The sequence below is a fragment of the Cavia porcellus genome, unplaced genomic scaffold (assembly GCF_034190915.1).
Source record: "Cavia porcellus strain 051 isolate PalLab524CR breed Dunkin Hartley unplaced genomic scaffold, mCavPor4.1 scaffold_11, whole genome shotgun sequence".
In the NCBI taxonomy this organism is placed as follows: domain Eukaryota; kingdom Metazoa; phylum Chordata; class Mammalia; order Rodentia; family Caviidae; genus Cavia; species Cavia porcellus.
Genome location: NW_026947494.1, coordinates 72,372,791 through 72,389,553, shown reverse-complemented (window position 1 = coordinate 72,389,553; position 16,763 = coordinate 72,372,791). Strand labels below are relative to the sequence as shown.

At 45.0% G+C, this 16,763-nt stretch overlaps 1 protein-coding gene across 4 annotated transcripts in view; it reads left to right on the top strand.

Annotated features, from left to right (window-relative positions):
* Window positions 1-3,197: 3,197 nt before the first annotated feature.
* The window catches only part of Fam110b (family with sequence similarity 110 member B), a 137,682-nt gene continuing 124,116 nt past the window's right edge, over window positions 3,198-16,763 (top strand). Inside the window, exon 1 of one of the 4 annotated variants that reach the window (XM_063258474.1) lies at window positions 3,198-3,341. The gene's annotated coding sequence lies outside the window, so the exon portion shown is untranslated. Of the gene's footprint in view, window positions 3,342-3,498; window positions 3,637-16,763 lie in introns of those variants that run through there. The other 3 variants (XM_063258475.1, XM_013148469.3, XM_063258476.1) reach the window with 3 other exon arrangements.

Sequence of the window (16,763 nt, the reverse complement as noted above, 5' to 3'; positions counted from 1 at the left end):
GCCACCTAGGTCAATGGGAATATCTTGGAATTCAATCAAGTAGACATAAAAAATATTCAGAAAAAAATGACATCTGTAGGGAACATGTACACATTTTTCCTTGTTTCAGCATTCACTAAATGATGTAGTGTAACAACTGTTTATATGGCATTGATATTTGATTAGGGATTATAAGTAATTTAGAGATGATTTAAAGTAGATGATAAGATGTGCTAGATTATATACAAATATTATGACAGTTTACATAATGCACTTGAGCATCTGTGTTTTTGGTAACTATGGATGGCCTTAGAGCAATCTCCCATAGACACCAGGAGACTACTGTATTTGGAGACAGGGAATTAGAAATTTAATCCATAGAGGGGCACATGGACAAACACCTTTGCTGGCCCATGGCAGATGAGTTTGTTGTGAGAAGCAGGACCTGGAGATGGGCAGGGAAGACACGCCAGGGTGACACAGAGGCACCAACAGAGTGACACTGGACACGTGGGGAGCGGCTCCCTGCCCTGCGTGCCATCCTTTTGATTAAGGCAGGCATAGAACGGTACTATACTTTTCAGTAAGAATTTCATCACAACAGTTAACATAAATGGTCTTGGAATAATTCACTTGGAAAATTCCATCACACACTACACGGCTTTAATTGATGATACAGACAGTCATGTAAAGCATCCTTGCTCTCTAAAAGAACTTTGCACAACAATGGAATTTTTTAAAATTTCAGCCATCTAGCAAGGCAACCATCAACTACAAATTACTATTGTGCACTTGAAAGACGGCTAGTGAGATGACAGAATTTTAATTAATCTACATTTAAAACTAAAAAATCTAATTCCATAAAGTTAAAGTCAAATTAAATGCCCTAACATCTAATTTATTTAAGTTTAGATAGCCTCTTCATTAGATGGATGATGTCCATGGCTCTCTGGCAAATTTGGTTTTGAATTCAAGATGTGTGTGTGTGTGTGTGTGTGAGATGGGGTCATATTGATGAGCCTTTAAATCCCCCAGTTATCAACTCTGTGATCTTGGTTATATCACTCACCTTCCGTGAGCCCAAACTTCTTGTTCAAAAGGTAGACATACTGGGCTGGGGATTTAGCTTAGCGGCATAAGTGCCTGCTTTGCAAGCGCGTGGTAGTGAGTTCGCCACCAAAAAACAAACAAGCTGTGAAACAGGTAACACTGCATAACCCTCAGGGGCCGCTGCCAAGGGTGGAGAGACTGTGTCCAGCGACTGTGTCCAGCAGTGGACCAGCCCTGCTACTTAGAAGTTCTCTGATCTCTTGGCCTTATTGAAAACGTCCCTTTTCCTGAAGGGAGTGATTGCTTCTACAGGTAACATAGCACACTAGCTAGTGAATGGATATTTATTTGAGCCCTAATTAAATATAGTTATATACTTTTAGAGACAAAAGTTTCCTTCAAACAAAAGAATTCCAAGCACAGGCCAACTGCCCACATTTGAACAAGACTGGATACAAGAAAACTCCTGCACAGAAAAGTAACTTCACCGTCCCTGAAGGCCTGTAGCAGACCTTGAAATTCTGTCTGGAAAGGAAGAAATGTCCTCTATCAGCAAACACAGGACATTATACAAGTATTTTTCACTGGAATAACTGATAAGACAAAACATTTATTAGGATGTTTGGTTTAGATATTTTATTGTTTTCTCTCTAGTTCTCTAACCACATCTTTTATTGGTTTTTGGTTTTGGTGAGGGGAACATTGGGATATTAATTCTTCCCTGGACAAAAATAAAGTCTAAAGGAGACCCTTACTCCTATTAAAAGTTAGAGCTTCTCATTAAGTGACCTCCTTAACATATAGTTCATTATCAAGAAATGATTTAGATAATCAAAAACCTGGAGCTCATTGGTTACAGTAGTTTTCAAAGTGTGGATTTTAAATGCTTGTTTTTATAAGTGAATACTTTCAAAGCAAAATTTTAAATTATGTGACCACTTTCAGAGATGCCTGTAGAGCATCTCTGATGTCAGTAGGAATGCTTCAGTCTCTGTTGCTCAGGGTGGGTTTTTCCTGGCAGGCTCTGTATCAGTGTGGCTGCCTCCAGCTGCCAGAAGACACACAGAGGTGTGAGATACCTGATAGTGCTCAGGACAAAGGTCCTCTCCAACTCTGCGGCCAGGAGCTGAGATGTACTTTAGCTGACTGGACTGGGTCACTGCCCTGAAGTGGCAGGGAGGTTTGCTCTGGCCATACTTACTGGGAAGAAACAATTCCCAAAAGGAAGGAGTTTGGACACAGATGTCAAAAACAAAAAGAAAATCCTCTTCCCAAGGAAGGAAGCTGGTTGAATTTGCTATGGAATGACAACAAGCAAAACCTTCACCACACTGTTACAGACTTGTGCAGTAAATGGAGATCTGGGCATCAGCTATGATCACTAGGAAAACATTAGGATGCCAGGGGAAAGCTTCACGTTAAACAGTGTCATGTCAGCACTTCAGATGGTATTCTGACAAACAGTCCAGAATTTGTTAGAAGTCTGAGTTTTATTTATTTTTGAACCAGAATGAAACAACACAATTTAAATACATATAGAATCTGTATTACAGACGCACTTTCTGAGAAAATGGCATGGAAGACATCGTATTTCAAATGTTATAACAATTAAGAAAATCATGAATGTTTTGAGACGAAACAATTACTTTGTGAATCTTTACCTCATTCAAATTCGGTCATTTTGAAAAACATGTATTTCTTGTTTTAGAGTTCAAGGTTGCAGCACTGAGTTAAAGATAACAACTCTTCTTTCTCAAAGAAAACCAAGTTATTAAGCACATTTTTAAAACAACCAATGTATGAAGCAATAATACATTAAGAAATGAAGAGGACGCACCCCGACCTATTCACTTAGTTTTGAATCAGGAGCCTGGCCCCACAGGATTGAGGGAGCATCTCCTTTGAGGTTGTAGTGGGGCAGCACCGGGTGGTGGTATCAGCTGGGGACCAGCCTGTTACCGGCGCTGCTGGGTCTGGTCTGGCACCGCGGAGCCAAGCGGCGGGTCGGTCCCCACGGTGCAGCCAGTCCCCCAGGTGGCGGGGTGCAGGGGAGGAGCTGGGCGGTGGGGGGCGCGTACGCAGTGGGGGTGGAGGGGGTGTGGCCAGGGAGGCGGGGAGGGTCAGACGGGGCGGGGCGCGCGGGGGCGTGCTCAGGGCCGGACCGCTCCGTCCCCGCCCGCCCCGCGTGGCCCGCCCCGCCCCCACTCGGCGCGGAGACGCGCGCCGCCAGCCGGCCCTCGGCGCGTCCTGGGTCCGGCCCCGCGGCGCTGCAGCCCGCCCCTCGCCGTCCCGGAGCCGCGCGGCGGGCCGAGGTAGGACCGGGCCTGGGCGCGGGGTGCGGGGCGCGGGTCCGGGCTGCAGCCTGCAGGGCGGCACGGGCCGGGCCGCCGGGCTGGGCCGCTCGGGCGCGGGGAGCTGGGCCGGCGGCGTCCGGAGCGGGGAGGCGCGGCGGTACCGCCCGGCTCTGCCCCGGTGCACCCCGCTGCGGTCGGAGCTGGGGCGGAGGCGGGGTCCGGCCGGGTGCCGGCCCGCGGGAGAGCTCGGAGCAGCGGTCGGCGGGGAGCGCGGTCGCGCGTGGGCTCCGGGCTCCGCGCGGCGTACTTTGGGGTGAGTGCTCACCCCGGGCTCGGAGCTACCCCATGAAGGAGGTTCTGATGAGGGGTCTGAAGTTTGCTTTTGATTATTGCCTCCTCCAGCTTCTTCTCCGGCCTCAGTTGTGTGCTTCAAGCACGCGGGTTGGAAATGGGGTTCCATTCTCCTGCGTACCCACGGGAGCCCCGTCCCCCACAGGAGCGCTCAACTTGGCCCAGAGCGCCTGCGGGCTGTGGGAAGCCCGGGGCCCGCTCTGCCCAGCCCGGTGCCCTCCTTTTGTTAGCACGGGAGCGGCTCGGTGCGAATGGCAGTGACCCCCACCCCCAGCTGGCTGGTAGGGAAGGCGGCAGAGATAACTTTGCTGTGTGCTTGAATTACCCTGTAAAGTGGAGAGAAAACACCTGGTGTCCGGGTTTTTAACCCCTGCAAGCTTTGATTTAAAAAAAGGGAATGAAAAAGCAGGCTTTCTTCCCTGCCTAGATACAGGCAGGCAGTGTGCGTCTCCCTTCACGATCGAGTTATGTCCTGTGCAAAATCTGGCCCACATCTGTGACAACATTGCGTGGTTGTGAGGACTGCCAGCTAATCTGTTTTTGCAAAGAGGGGTATGATAGTAGAATCAGCATTTTTGCAGAATGAATAGTGTGACTGCCATTTTCTTCCTTTCCTTGCTGGGTGCGGAAGATGTTTATTTAAAATCCATGCCCGATTTACTCTTATTCTGGGACGCACTTGCGTTAACTGCTTGTTAAGCATAGTTACTTCGACATAAGGCCGGGTTGCTGGTCAGCCAGCAACTGGTTGATAACAGTATTCCATTTATTTCCCTGTTACACTGAGTGTGTGTGTCGGTGTGCATTGCACACCACAAAGTCACTAACTGAATGGCAGCCCTTGGTGGACACAGCAATAGCGTCATCTTAACATTTATTTTCCATCAGTATGGTTTTTTTTTCCTGTTTTGAAAATGGTTGTTTTAATCCCAGATCTCTTAAGTCATGGTTTAAGTCTATGCTTTAATTTAGAATTGAGAATCGAGTTGCGTTGTTGTTTTGCTAAAGACTGACAAGGAGCTCTGTGTATTCTTAACACCTGGTGAGGGTTAATTTGGGTACATTTTCGGTAGGTAACTGTAAGGTAAGACAAGACCACAGTCCTGAGGTCTGTTGTTCTGGAGCCTTCTGTGATGAGACTTGATTGTCTTTAAGGCCTGATTGTCCATGCTTAGTTCAGAGTAGAAGGAAAACCTGGCCGGGAATCTGTCCCCAAACCTCCCTTTCTCTCCTTATCTCGGTGCTTCCTGTTCCAGTTGAAAAGAATCCCCTGTTCACAATGCAGTTAGGTCACTCCCACCACGTTAGAAGATGACAAAAGATAAACCTGCCTATTGTATATTTACAGAGCAGAAGAAGTAATTCTTACTTGTGCTTTAAAATCTTCACAGTAGGATTTATAGTCCAGCTAAGAAAAATTAACATTACTTACTTGCTGTGTGTCAGCGACCAGACGTTTATGTTTGTGATTTTGATATCTAATGAGATTGTCAGTTTACTAGCATTTTAATCCCCCTCCCAGCTGACTTGCAGTGACGTCATCTTCTTTCCTAAATAATTTAGCTAAAGGGAGAGGCTTTGCCTTGGTTGACTCCCCGGGCCTTGCAGAACGGGAACTGCTGTAGACACACTGGCGTGGCGGTAGGTGGCGCTGTGGAAGATGCTGATAGATGGGTGCAGGTACATTTAAGCAGAATTGAAGGGATTAATTGAGCAATTACATTGCTCGTCCTTGCCTAAAACACACTCTCGCCACACTGACGCATCCTACTTTTCTTATTAGTGTACATTTTCAGTGTGTGATGATTGCATTCATCATGGGAATGCGCATGTGTACGTACCACAGCTTAATTGGGTCACTTTTTCTTTTTCCCCCAGCCCTTCTTCCCTGTTTCCATATCCCCTCTTCCCATTTTTTATTTCCTCTTTCTTCCTTTCCACCTTCCTGTCTTTTTTCCCCTTCCCGTTTGAAAAAGATTTTCCTGCTTCCTAATATCTACCCCGCATTGGGCTCCTTCTCTATGCCGTGAATTTTCACACAAGTGAAGGCACTATTTAAACTCGTGTGTCTGATTCATTTCTTTAGGATTGTGGTCTCACGGATGCATCCATCTACCTGAAAATGCTGTAACTTATCCTTCTTTATGGCAGAGAAACACCCCCATTGTGTTGAGTACACTTTTTGCCTTCGTGGGAAGCTGTTTTCAGGGTTGAGCTGCCATAAATTGTGCCTGTTCCAAACACAGACCTGCACCTGTAACTGTGACGACTTCAGCTCTTCGGGAAGACACCGGGAGGAGCTGAAGCTGAGTCAAATGGAGCCTCTGGTTTGGATTTTTGAGGCGTCTCCATACTGCTTTTTATCAGGTTACATCAGTTTGCGCTGCCCCCAGCCGTGGAGAGGGTTCCTGTGTCTTCAGTCTCACCTGCGTTTGCTGTCGGTTAGTTTCTTGATGGTGGCTCCTCTTTCTGGAATGAGATGAAATCTCAATATTGTTTTAGTGCTTATTTCTCAAATGGCCAGTGAAACTGAGAGATTTTTTTTTTCATGTATTTGTTAGCTTTTTGCACTTTTTCATTTGAGAAGTGTCTGTTCCTTTCAGATGCTCATTTTTTGATTGGGATTTTTATCTTGAAGGTCTAATTTTTATTAAGTTCTTTATATATTGTAGATGTTGATCCTCTGTCCTGGGGGTAGCTGGCAACAATTTTTTCCCCCATTGTGTGAATTGTCTCTTTACTCTGCTTTTTCTTTAAGTTTTCTCTTCCTGTTTCAACGTTTTAAAGCATTTACTTGGCCAGACATTTTTCTCTGAGAGTCATAGTCATGTACATATTAGACACACATTGCTTGGGGAAAAAAAAAAAAAAAACACTGGTGGTCTGAATCTTTTCCTGTCTTTTGCACTAGAAATGGATCAACCTAATCTAAGCCCAGAGGAGCTCCACCTAACTGGACGGTTTTGTTTTGTTTTGTTTTGTTTTGTTTTTTTTCTTCTCAAGTACGAACTTAACTTTTAGCAGAGAGAAACAAATGGTAAAGAATTACATCTCTAACTTAAATTAAGAAAATAACTTCTTAGGGCCAGTTCACCTTTTTTCTTTCCCTACTTTTTACCATTTTTTCTGGCATTGTGGTGATGCAATGGGAATTTATGTGCAGGATGAAGACAGGAGCTTTGCAAAGTCATTACCCAAGAATACTGTATTTGTTCTGTGCAGCGCAGGCACCAAGGCTAAGAAATGCATAAGTACACTATGGATGTTTCTTAAGGCCAGCCTTGGGAACCGAACACCCCCAGGCAGTTGATGTACAGGGTCCCTTTGTCTCTCCAAACCTGTCATTGGTGTTACCTGCTTTCTGCAAGTGAAGCAGAGCAACCTGGCCGAGTCAGGTAGCTAGTAGGTAGCAGGTGCTGCTCCCTGCAGACGCTGTGGATGTGTCCCCTTGAGCCTGAGGAATAGCTCCTGCGCCCTCACTCTGTTGCTGTAGGTGTTCACTTCTTTGGGGTTTGGTACCAGCAGCTCCCCATAAATGAGTGATGGGCTTTGAATTTCGAGATAACATTGGTCATTGCAGAGTTCCAGTAAGAGAAATGAAGATGCTTTTCATTTTTTGAGGAAATCTCTGAAGGTTTTACAACACCTTGTTGAAAATTGCTTTCTTTAGGGTAGTTGAAGAAGGGGAAGGTGGCTTGGCTTCTTTGGAGGATGTGAGGACTAAAAAAATGGCTTAGATGCTGAAGAGCTTTGGATCTGTTCTGTCTCTGTCCCTCAGGTGACCTGGGAACAGCTGCAGCTTCCTCTCAGCCCGTGACTTTCTTTCTCCTGGGTTAAAGGAGCTTGTTTATTGTGATCTTTTAAGTTCATCAGCAGGGATTATGATTATTGAAGACACCTTGGCTCAAATCCTCTTTCCTACGGTTACCGTTTTACTAAAGTTTATTTTACACCTTTGATATTGCCTAATTAGCTATTTTTTTTTTTAAATGGTGATTTTGGGGGGGCTGGCTGGAGGGCATGGAAACTTCCACAGAAGTACAAAAACATAACATTTGAAATTTTCGCAGGAAAGAAACACTGTCCAAGTGTTCATCCAAGAAACTGTGTAGCACTGATTCTGTACTTGGGATGGATGTGAGTTATACGTGATGTTTAAGGAAGATTTTGGAAAGTAGTAGTTACAAATGAAATGTTTCATTGCAGTCGGTCAAGCAAGGGACTAACCATAACCAGGGTGTGAACTAAGCTTCTCTACCATTCCAGAATGCCGGCTCCTCCTGTCTAAGGGGACCTGGAAATTCCTTTTTTTTTTTGGGGGGGGGGCTTTTTTGTTTTTTTATCGGTACCAGGGATCGAACTCACGACTGCCTGCTTGCAAGGCAGGCGCTTATGCCGCTGAGCTAAATCCTCAGCCCCTGACCTGGAAATTTCTGAATGGCCCTTTTTTGATACAAAATAATGAATTTAAATCATGCATATGATTTTTGACACCGTAGGTTTTTTCCCTGCTTCTGAGGACAAGGGACGAAGTATGTTTCAACATTATGCTGTTTGAAAGGAAGATCTTATGAAAACCTGGCATCCCCAGACACGGCCTTTTCTTTTCTTTTTTTTTTTTTAACCTTAGTAGATGAAATTACTTCCTTTTTCCAGCATGTTTGGGGATTAAAAATCATGAACATGTAGATGATTAAACAATTTCAAGCTGGCACTGAAGTTGGGATTTTAAAATGGTAAGCACTTCAGAGACAAATTAGAAGGTGAATATCTAGGGAACGGGAGCGTGTACTTGGCAGGCACATTTCGGGAAGAATCATAAGAATTCTGTGGTATGTTACATGCATCAGGCCAAGCTCAGTGGGTTTTAAGGTTGTACAGTTCCAGATAAGTCCTTTAAAAATACAGTTCACAAGCATATGGGAAAATTTATCTTTTTAATTTTCTTTCCTCAGGAGGAATCACAGATATGCTTCAAAATGGCTATTCTTGCTTGTGGTTTTTTTGGTCTTGTTAACAGGAATTTAACATAAAAAGTGATTATGCAAAAGAATGTAGCTTAGTAATTTCTTCTGTTATGAATTATATTAAAACGATATTTAAAGAGGTCATGTTGGGTGCCAGGTATTTCATAGAAACAATGTCCAGGAATGATATGGCCCTCACCTCTGTCAAGCTTTATAGTTTAAAGTGAGACATTATATAATGATATAAACAAATCAATAAATGTGATGTAAAGTGGTGATAAATGCAATCAAGTATGGGAATGACTTTGCCATCTGTGCTAAGTGGCTGAGGAGGGCCTCGTGGAAGACATTCAGAACTGAGAATAAACTAAAAAGAACAACACTATAAGGTCTGTTGGCATAGACGATGGCCAGTGCAAAGGCCCTGTGGCAGATGCAACTTGACTTTGTGAGAAACAAGAGACAGTAACAAAGGAACTGGGTTAGGAGGACTTGACAAACCATGAAGTGGAAGACTTTTTCATTTATTCTACATTTAGTGGAAGCTACAGGATGATATATGATCCAAGGAGGATACAGATGTGGTCTGTAGATTCGGAAGCTCACTGCTTAACGTGGAGAACAGATCGCCAGGGAAGACTGCAGGCAGGGAGCCACTCACACAGCTGTCGCAGTGCCAGTTGGAGTGGAGAAAAGCAGGGAAAATGGAGGGCTTTGGTCTGCAGGATTCCGAATTTCTCCTCTCCCAGCACACCACTGATGCGGAGATTCCTCATTTCTGTACCACTGAAAAGCAAAGTGCACAGCCACGCAGACACAACCTGCTGTGACAGGGAGACTTCAGGTAGCAAAGCTTGAGGAGAGTATCCCCTGCAGCCAGCAAGCCGTGGTGTGTTCTGGAGATCACAGGTCCCCTGATTTGTATTTTATTTGTACCTGAGTTATTCAGGTCAAATCCTCCTCCTGGAAGGGCCTACAGAGGAAGGTCACGCTCTGTGGAATCTCTTCCCTCCAACTCGGAGACACTGTGGAAAACCTTGCCAGATGGAACAGTCTGCTATAGTCAAGAAATGTGCGGAGGACGCATTTGTGTTATTTGCTGCGGAGTGAGCTCTGGACTCAGTGGCATGGACTCCACGAGGCTGGGAAAGCCAGATTGGCCGTGTCCAGGGAAGCTGCAGACCCCGTGCACGTCTGGAGTGTGGGCAGGGTCCAGCTGGTCATGAACGTGGTCAAGATCTGAGGGTTAGAACCTTTTATTTGTCCTGTTAGAGCACCGGGAGCAGGGCGGGTGGAGAGCTTAGTCTGTCATGTGGATCCTGAGCCAAAACCAGTTACAGGCCAGCAAATGGCTAAGCAGCTTCAAGGCCAGAATCTTGCAGTTGAGTCTTCTGGATGCAGGTCACTCTGTGTGAGGCTGAGCGAGTCCCTGGGCTCCTGGACCCGAGTTCTAGTCTGTAGAGTGAGAAGGGCTGTGCTCCCTGCCTTCCGGGATTATGTGGCCTTAGCTGAGAAGCGGTACCTGCCAAATGCGGGGCGCTGGGCTGAGGTTTCTGGCTCTTCTTTGTCCCTGCGCCGTGGATTTCCCGTTTTCCCACTCACCACTTACATTTGCGTCTTGAGGGTCATGGGACGAAAGTCACTTTTCAGATGTTCCCTGACTGACTGCTGATGTCCAGGAGCACCTTCCCAGCCACGCTGAGTCCTGGTGTCCTGTTCTGATGATTCCCAGCCTTCATCCCTGGTGGAGGTCCCACAGTGTGCTTCTGTGTAAGGGCACATTCCCCAGGTTGAAGGGTCCTCTGGCATGCTGGGTGCTGTCTTGTTGGGTGACTGGGAATGTGGCTGTCCACATAGCACGGGCTAAGCTGGTGCTACTTGGTGGCAGCCACGGGACCCTAAAGGCATAACTGCAAGGCCTAACTTCAAGCAGTGATTCTGTCTCCATTTTGGTGCCATCCTGTGGGACGACCGGCTTTCCAGTTGAGCTGTGTGTATGTGAGGCCATGTGGGCATGTTGAGAGCAGCCTGTGATAGATTATTTGGGGTTGGTGAGTTGGAGGAGAGGAAGAGTTTGTATTTGCAAGCATAGATTTCTTGGAGTAGCAGAATCCGTGAATTGTTTTGCTTTGGCTTTTCAGAGACTGTCGTTTGCTTACTCTTTAAGATGAATGTCACTTGAGGCCTGTCTGATGCCAAGATCCTACTGACAGGTTCCCAGCTTGTTACAGAAAAACCACAGGAGTAGAGGCAGTAGGGAGGTAAACCGATGCCAGCGCTTGTTAAACTGCTCCAGCCTCCCCAGGAGCCAGAAGCACTATGTTCTGCAGCGTGAGATGGGGCTGTGCTTGCAGCCTGATGACACTCTGAGCTCGCATCTGGACTGTGGATTATTTTCCTGGTTTCTGCTAAGTTATTTTACTGTAGTAGGACATGTCGTTATTAATGCTTGGTGTGTTGGTTCTGATACTGTCTGCATTTTTTGAAAAGCAATCATACTTACTTTCAAAGCAAGAAACTGTGTTCTTCCATGTTGTTTGCCTATTGACAGTTGGTCTTTGGGCGAAGTTTGGTGAACAAAAATCAAAGGCATCCTTGAGGTAGACACGCCACAGTCATAGGTGTGTACATCTTTAGTCACTACACAAGTGCAAGCGCATTGGTTCACTTCTCTGGCGACTAGAGGGCCACAGTTTCCACTTTTGGTCAAAAGTAAATAGTTGGGAACTGGGCACTTGGCAGTTTTGGGAAATGCCAGGGAATCCTGCTAGTATCACTGTCTGGATGACAGAACAAGGTGAACTAGATTCATTGTATACTTGGCTAAAAGTTGGGGATCTTTAAAAAGTTCCTCTAATGTGTTTCTGAACTGTGCTCTTTCAGATGATCACTAATTGGAATGTTGTGATTTCTGATGATCAAATGTTTTTCTTCCTAATAAACTCTGTTCTTGTTTAGTGACCCTGAAGGAAGGAGAGAGACAGTTGTGCTGGTTTGTGCAAGGCTGGTCTGGCTCCTCTTCACAGTTTCTGCTGGCTGCAGTGTGAGCCAAGCGTGTGACCATGAGCCGTTTTGTCCTGTTTTAGCTAAAGTGGCTGTGTTCTCTGAGGGGAGTAGGTTGACTGTCTGCACATTGTTCATGAATTTAAGATTTTCTTGTAATTCTTGGTTGTGTATTTATGGCTGTTTGGGGGAGAGTGTTACTACCATATAAATAAATATTTTGTGGGCGTTTGGGATTTTTTTCAGGTAGTGGCAGAGATTTGTGGTCTACCTCTATTGTTTGAAAGTTGTTTTTAAATGAATCTTCCGTAGAAGCAATGGGAGTTCCACACATGCTGTGGACTGTTTGTGTATGTGCACGTGTGTGTGTGTGTGTGTGTGTGTGTGTGTGTGTGTGTAGGGCCCATAGTATAATCACAATGGCCACAGTTTTCCCAATTGGAAGTAGTTCTGTCCTTGCATCAGTGTGAAATGTGTTTCAACTCACGTGGTCTTAATTTGCTTATCTGATTTCTCCTACCTGAGGAGAAATTCTTCCTTTCAGAATTCACCAGCTTGGATTGACCTGTTTTGGATGTTAATCTCCTGTCACTGTTTTCACAGACCTTTTCCAGAGTAATTTCTGAGTGAAGCCTTCCACTGTTAGATGCCAGAAGTTAGCAATAGGAAAGTGCCTCTCGGGGCCTTTTAAGTAAGCAAACCAGCACTTTATCAACTATGTTTGCAAATTTCATGTCTGAAATGTGCAAGTACCTTCATCTTACTTTGTATTTTTTATTTCACATCTGATAGTATTAACACAAATACCTTGTATTATTAGAGTCTACAGAGAAACAGAACTAGCAGAGAAACATATAAAAAGAGATTTATTGTAAGGAATTACTTCATGTGCCTAGGGAGACTGAGAATTCCCATGGTCTGCTGTCTGCAAGCAGGAAACCCAAGGACAGGCATCAGCTTTTTGTTGTGGTTGAATTTTCCCACCTGCTGTGGAGGCCAGGGTATCTGCTTCACCCAGTCCACTGCTTAAATACTACTGTGAGTGAAGTCAGTTACAGACCCAGCCAAAGCTAATGATTAACCCAATATGTGGATATCTCCTAGCTTGGTGGAGTTGACACCCAACACTAACCACCGCATACCTGTAGTGTAATCAGATGTCTCAGTAATTAGGGAAGCTGTTTGCAAAACAGTTCATAAAGTGCAGTTTCTCCAGGCTGCTTAAGGAGCTGCCTCTCAGAGTGCTGATGCCAGTCCCTCTTCAAGCCATACTCACACAGTGCTTTGCCCCTCCTCTGCCTCCTCCTCCTTGTCTTCCTCCTCCTCCTCTTCCTACTCCTCCTCCTCTTCTTTTTTCTTTGCACCAGCAACATCACACTTTTCCCTTCCTGACTGTGGTGCCTTCTTTCAAATGCGGTTGATTTCTGCATTTTATGTTTCCTTCATTTTGTGAATGTCTCTTCAGTAAAACAGTGAATTACCTGGGATAGTGACAGTCTCTGTGTTTTTCCCTGACAAGTGTTATTTATGAAAGAAATCATAGTGTTATGGATAGCATCTGCTCCCTCCTGTGTGGTAGTTGTAGATTCCCTGTGGAGATGACTTCTGTAGCCATAAGAAACTCTTAATTCTAGAGTGCAGATCCGTACAGTTCATGGTTTTTCCCTAACACAACTTAGGTTCAAGTTTAGAGTTACAGCAGTAACTTTAATAATGTAGTAATTTGGTTTGATTGTAGATACAGTTGTAGTCTAACATGGTGACCATCAGGAAAGGATTCAGTACTGTATTGATTTAAAAAATCCCACTTGATTATTCACGACTATTTTGTTCCTTTAGACTTGTGATTTTATGGTAACAATGGTGATGATACTGAGCTATAGACCTTTTCATAGGGTCTGTGTCTTCCTGTGCTGTAGTAAAGTGCTAAAACACTGCGTACATAGAGGCTTAGCCTTGTTTTCTGAGACATTCAACTTCAAGAGGTAAAGGAATGAACAGCTTTATGTAAGTAAAGCTTAGTAATTTTTCTGTGAGCTCACTTTTTGACTTTTTAGAAACTCTAACCTTGTTTGTAGGCCTGTTTCTGTTTGGACCTGGAGTTATTTGAACCAAGAACTGACCACAGGAGCAGCATAGTATGAGGACGAGGTTACCATGGGGTCCCAGGCAGCAGTGAGGACAGGTGACCTGGCTCCAGTGCTGTCTGCTAGGCTGACTGGTAGTTATCAAGCCCAGACCAGAGTTTTTCCTGGAAACCTGACCCAGAGTGAAGCTGACTGGGCCCAAGGCTATGTGGAGCTGAAAATTCTCACCAGGACATTTTACCATCAGGCCACGAACTCCAAGCTCAAGTGACCTTCCTCTCCCCAGAGCAAGAGCTCACATTTCAGCTGGTAATGTGGCAGTTAGAGATGTTCTAGACACTTTCATTCCTTCCATTTTCTAGTGAAAAATCTTTGAGTGTGGGGCTGGGGATTTAGCTTAGCGGCATAAGCACCTGCCTTGTAAGCAGGCAGTCCTGAGTTCAATCCCCGGTACCGATAAAAAGGAAAAAGCCAAAAAAAAAAAAAAAAAAAAAAAAAAATCTTTGAGTGGTAGTAGGAGGAGTCTGGTTGTGTGAAATCATCTTCCCTTACCCTGCGTTACCACCAGGAAGCTCCAAGCACTGTGGGCCATCTCCCTTACTGGAGCTACATCTTCAGTTACCTTGTAGGGAGATCTCTTCCTGGGTGCTAAGCCCCAAGTCACTGCCTGATGTCAGAGCACCTAAGGGCCCTCGTAAGTGCTGCTGACCTGTGTGTCCTCTAAAATGTCCCATTGCCCCATAAGCAAAGATCACGTGTCTTGGTCCGCTAGATGTGAGGAGGGTTGCCGCGGTGATAGAAGTACATTTTGTAAACTGGTGAAAATGAGGCTCTAGTGCTTTTCCTGCTCTGGTCATTGTCACCTTTCTGCCATGGCCTGAATATTTTTGTTCTCCCAGAATTCACACAGTATATTGAAATCTAATATCTAAGGAGAGGCACTAGCAAGTTGGGGCTTTGGGAAGTCATTAAGCATCACTTAGGATAGAACCCTGCTAGTGGGATTGAGGCTTTGGTAAAAAGGGGTCCGAAAACCCCTCTTCTTCCTGCCCTCCATTCCGCATGCCAGTGAAAGGACTCATGAGAAGTCACCATTCGTGAATCACGAAGTGGTTGCCCACCAGATGATAAACCTGAAGACACCTTGGTCTTGAACCTCTGTCCACCAGAACTGTGAGAAACAAACTTCTGTTGTTTATAACCTCCCAACTTCTATAGTGCATTTTAATAACAGTTGCAAGGATTTAAGGCACCCTCTCTGAGCAAAAAGTAATACAAACAGAATGTTAGAGCTGAAGGTTTCTTTCATTGAATTTTGATGTGTAAAGTAATAAAACTCTTAAAAGAAACTTTTGTTCTGCCAACAAGAAGACAAATTCCTCAAAACAAGTAAGAAAATATAGTAACAAAAAAACAATCTTTGCCTGTACACAGAGATTTTTAACAGAATGGCTGAAGCTATGCAGTTTCCCAGCATGACCATGTAGGAGACAGAGACAGTTTCCCTTGGGAAGTGATGAACTTTTCCGCTGCGTTGAACCGTGGCTCACCCGAACATGCACTCCCTAAGCCGGAGAATGGGGCAGTGTCCTCAGACCGCCTGCCCGGGCCCTCCTATGTCCCCTCGCCCCGCTTTTCATCTTTGCTTGACTCTGACCTCTTCTGCATTCCTGGGGCTCCCTGCACCTTAGTTCAGGCCCTGGTTGTCTTTCGTCTCTTGCTCACCTCTTTACGTCCACTGTTCTGCACTCAGAATTAGTTCAGGATTCACCTGTCACATTCTGCAGCTGCCCAGAGCCCTGCGCGTTGGCCCAGAACAAATCCTCACCTCACGTCCTTCCAGATCCTCCTCATTTTATCCTGCGTATCCCCCAGGCCTTTCTGAAAACATGCCCCTGATCTGACACCTGGCTTTCATTTGCCTGAAGTGATGCTGAGTTCTGTGTTGTGTCACCCCTCTGCCCCCGTCATCCTTAGGACCTGCTGTCATGCCTCCTAATTGTGTTCCTTGGCTTTCTGTTGCTCTGAATAAAAAGAATGAAAGAAACAATCACATCTTCATGATGCACAAGTAACTCCAAGCAGCAGTATAAAGTGCATCTATGCCTCTAACCATGCATTGGAGGATTTGATGGAAGGACACAAATCACACTTTAGCCATGAGAGACTTGTAGGTGTTTGTTTCAGGCTTCTGTCTTCCTGCTGTTTGGAGAGCAGTTTGTGCCTGAAGGTTTAGTTTGTGTCTCTCAAGTGCTGCAGGAATTTGTATGCGGGTTTGAGGGGCCAGTCAGGTCATTTCCTGAGAGATGGTGGAGGACACAAAAGGTGCTGCCAGGAAGTTGAATGCTCTGGTTTTTCGGGAATTATCCGAAGATTCTGGACTTACACCGCCCATATGGTGGTCACCGGCCCTATGTGGCCTCCGAGCCCTGGAAATGTGGCAAGTCTGCATTGAGATGCTTCGTATTGAGGAAATACACTCAGTTCTAAAGAAGTACTTTGAAAAAAGAATGCAAAATAACTCAACCACTTTATAGTTCATGTTGCATGATAGTATTTTGGTATAGTATTATTAACATTAATTTTGCATAATTAATTTTGCATGATTTTATGTATGGTTCATACTGTAGTTGCTGTAGATTTCCATGGAATGGTCTTACTCTAGACTGTGCAGTTCCTTGATTTTACTCCATATCCTTGGCAGCCTTCTAAACCATACTGTTAAGCAGATGGTTGTGTACTGGTAGAAAAAAAAGTAGTAACTAAAAGCAAGAATAGTTTTACTAAGAATGAGTCATGCCAAGCTGACGCTATTTATTTTTCTTTTCAATAGGTTACTAGGATAGAAGATTAGAGTACTAGGATGTGGATTCCGTGATGCATTTGAAGTGACTCCTCTGATAAGCATGAGGGCAGTTTGGAGGACAGAGGGTGGCAGTTGGTGGTCGGGCTGTGTCCCTGGCTGGGTAAACTCAGTTTTCAGAATATTTAGTATTGATCCTTGTGTCAGGAACAGCCAAGGGGTGCCCTGT